A 4,154-nucleotide genomic window follows, 5' to 3' on the forward strand; every position below is an offset into this window, starting at 1 on the left:
GGAAAATGATGCAAATGACCAAAGACCTCATCTAGAATGTGTTCTGTTGTTTAACTTATCATTTTAAAATTTAAATTGTTTTAAACCGCAGCATTCACCTGATGAGTTAAAAAAACACCACAGTGCCACATGGAACTTACGAATCTCCTTCAGCTTGTCATATGCATTTTTTTCTTCCTCTACCATTTTCTTCAACTAGCGTCTTTCCCTCTCTGGGCTTCTATTTCATCCTTAAAAGGAAGGAGCTGGTCTAGTTAATCTCAAAGCCCATTACTCTTTATAATAAAGCAAAGCCTTCATTTCATAAACTCAGCCAGGTTAACTGGGCACACATTTACTGGGCATAGAAGTGGGTAAGATCCTCTTGGGGCTACAGTCCATTTGGCAGTCAGATGTCTCTGTAACTGGGCCCCTGGCAGGTTCAGTCTAAAGGCAGCCTAGCCTAGGTCCCTTGGATTCATGTATCTGGCTGTAATGTTAGAGAACATTAACCATGAACAAAAATTACCTTGAGAATAACTGCAAGTTAATTAACCTTGCAATTTTATTTTAAAAACAAAAACTCAGGGGCGCCTGGGTGGCTCACTTGTTAAGTGTCTGCCTTCGGCTCAGATCATGATCTCAGGGTCCTGGGATCCAGCCCCATGTGGGGCTCCCTGCTCAGCGGGGAGTCTGCTTCTCCCTCTACTACTCCCCCTCTTGTGTTCCCTCTCTGTCTTCTCTCTCTCTGTGCCAAATAAGTAAATAAAAATCTTTAATTAAAAAAAAAACTCAGGGGGTGCCTGGGTGACTCAGTTGGTTAAATGTCCTACGCTTGATTTCAGCTCAGGTCATGATCTCAGGGTCGTGAGATTGAGCCCAGCAACCGGCTCCACCCAGGACATGGAGTCTGCTTAAGATTCTCTCTCTCCTTCTCCCTCTGCGCCTCCCCCTACCTTACCCCCACCTTTAAAAAAACAAAACAAAACAAAACTCAGAGACACAGTTAATCAAAAAAGTATGATGTGAGAATAATCTTATTTTAACTTCCAGTCCCTCATTCTTTCTCAGCCCTCCTTCCATATCCTATCTTTGGCTCATTTTGTCCACTTCTTGGTTTCTAAGCTGAGTCCCCTGTGTTTGGCTGGAAAAGCCCTCAGATGCCATTTGCATCTCAGAGTGTCTGGTAGGATCAGTCTTCCCACACAGCTAACCACATCCCAGTCACTGAACACCCTTGTCTGATAACAGAGGTATCTGGGGAAAAAACTTCCTGGAATAGACATTTTTCAAGACTCCAAGCCCATGAGGAAAGTGACTGGCCGAGCAAGTGGCTGAGCCAGAAGCTAAAGTGAGGTCTTCTGATGCCTGGCCCTTGTGACCCTTGCAGGGACTACATTGCCCTTGAGGTGACACCACTTGGGTCTAGCCTGAGTCGCCACACCTGGGATGGAGAAGGAGTCTATGGGGCCCTTCAGTTCAGTCCAGGGGATCAGGAGACCACCAGGGAGTTTTTGTGAGGATATCCAGGGCAGCAGGAGCTCAGAAAACATAGGTTTTAGGTGAAATTTCTGGGGGACTTGTAGAGGCTTCAAGCTTGACTTGAGGGTAGTTGGCAGGGTCAGTAATGGTTCAGAAACTGCCAAATGCATGTTCTGTTATTGTTATGCAGAGGACTTTGCAGGAGTAGGAGGGTCCTAATGGCCAGCAGGTGGCGCTAGAGCCCAGGGCTCCGCGGACCGACGCCTGGAAGCTCTAAACTGTAGCAGGTGTTGGTCTGATGTGAGGGGAGGACCCTGGCGCTGAGAACTCGCTTCCCCTCGTGTCCAACTCGAAGCTCGGCCTCAGATCTAGCAGTGGATGACTGAAGCTACGCAGCCTCCACTCAGCGCCTCAGTCGTGTCCTCGCGGCTTAAGAGTGCATGGAAGACAGTCAGGGGACCCGAGTTCCCTGTTGGTCCAGTAATCTCTGGTTCTCTGGCTGAACAGAGTCGGATCTGGGCGAGCTACCTGCGTCAGGTCCCATTTTTTCTCACGAATTCTCGTGGAAACCAGGGGGTGGAACATTTTTATGAACGTTTTAAAGGATTGGAACTTGGATATTCCTGTGTTGTGGGGAAGGCCCCAGCCAGAAGGCTTGGACCAACGGCGGGCCAAGTGAAGAATTGAAGGTCAAATCCAGGTGGATATTAAGGATAGAGCAGATAAATGTAAGGCATCTGGCATTAGCGACAGGTCTTTTCGCCTCTGCCCTAGCTGGGACAAAATCCCGCTGAATAGTGAGTGCATCATCCGTTTCCCCAGCAGAGGGGCGGCCTCCTGCCCACCGTGTCGCGGGGTGTGAAGAGGTTTTGGAGCACAACTCGGGCACCTGGTGGTCCCCGCCGATCCCCCTGGGCCAGAACCTCAACTGGACCTGTGAGATGGTCTTTTCAGCTGCAGTACTCCCAAGTCCCGAGCAGACGCCGAGGTAGTTGTCATGGAGACAGGAGGGCGCAGAGAAGAATGTGATCCCAGCTCTTGATTGGCTGGGAGGGTGGTTAGCGCCACGCCCCACGCCCCACGCCCGCGGCGTAGCCATCAACCCCCAGGTGTAGACTGTCCTCGGAAAAACCGGCCTCTCACCTCTCTTGGCCCTGTGGCCGGACGACATCGGCCGACCAGGATACCTGACCTTCGGCGGCAGAGCCGGCCAGGTAGGGCGGGCACTTCTGAGAGGAGACTGCCGCTCCCCTCTCGGTGCCCTTGGCCCTCCCGCCCAGAACGCGGTCCCTGAACGGAAAGAAGGGGACAATGAAAAGCAAAACTCAACTTTGCCTCATTTGGCAAAAGTCTTCCAGGTAAAAGCTACCTACCACTCTTAAGTTGTCATTTTTGCTTTGTTTTGCCCTCTGTGTATTCCTTACCAATTTTCCAGTGCATCAGTTCATTTTCAAAGGTTTTAAAACGATTCCATCCAGCATTAAAGTTGCTTAGCCACCCCGGCAGAAACGTTAAGTGCATTTGTGAGTTCCTTAGAGGAAACCCACCAATACCTGACTTGGGAGATCTGGCTTCACTTCAACCTCTTCCAACTTCCTCAGCTCCTTCTCACGCCCGGTTAGTTCCACAGCCTTGTAATGTTGTGAGCTGCACCCTTCACCCACCGGGAGCTAAGCTCAATTGTTTTCTAGCGTATCCACCTACTTACACAATGAGAATTCAGGCTGCTCTCCTTACACACAGCCTGTTCTCTAATTCCCTTTCCCTTTCTCTGGAAGGCATTGGGGGTAATTTGTGTAACCTCCCCTTTTCCTGGGTGTTCTCAATGTTTGAGAGGTTTTCTTTCTCACATTCATTTTTGGGAGTGGGGGTGGAACACTGCAATTCCCCCCTAGGCGGAGGGCTTGCCATTCTGAGGAATTCTTTTCTTTCCCATTCTAGTTTCCTCATAAAGCCTGAGAAAGAGGGGTGGTGTCGAGGCAACGGTTAATAGCAACAGGGCAAATTCAGCACCCGGCTACCCTTTTGTAAGGCCTGAGAGTGTCTAGCCCCAAAAGCTTTGTCTTTCTTTAGAATGCGAAAGAACTTAAATCCTCATCTGAGTCCCGGTTACCAATTTTGGGACAACGGGAAAAGATTCTTTTATTCCCTTGGAGTAATAAGTGCCTCAAGTATCTTAGGCGTAGTAGGCGTGGTCTGGGGAATCAGTGTCCAAACCTTCGGTAGTGACCCATGGGTGAACATGGCATAGGAGAGGCAACGGAAATAACATTTTGTGATGAAGATGCGACGCTGCCCCACTCCCTTCACTATGCCATTCCTGTAGCTGAAGTCAGTACCTGAAATATATCTTGTTGATATGTTTACGTTTTTATTGTTGGCCTCGTCCACAGCAGTGCACACCAGCTCCCCGAAAGTAGGGTCTTTCCTTTCCCATCTGCCGCTGAATCCCGCCCCTAGCACAGAAGAGGTGCTCAGTGCCTATTATTGGAATAAATGGACGCACGAGTATCCAAGCCACACCGCGGACCCCACCGCTGCTCCCCAGGGTGGCGCAGCGACCTCCCAGGCTGCCTCTACGGGACCCACACGCGCGGGCCTCTGGGAAGTGTAGTCAGCCACCGCCCGGGAGTTGCGGGACCGAGGCTCCGCGTGCGCAGGCGCACTTCCGCCTCTGCCCCCTCCCCCGCCGC

This window comes from Eumetopias jubatus, unplaced genomic scaffold, assembly GCF_037043125.1.
Source record: "Eumetopias jubatus isolate StellerSeaLion01/CBP00866 unplaced genomic scaffold, mEumJub1_p1.0 scaffold_10, whole genome shotgun sequence".
Taxonomy (NCBI): Eukaryota; Metazoa; Chordata; class Mammalia; order Carnivora; family Otariidae; genus Eumetopias; species Eumetopias jubatus.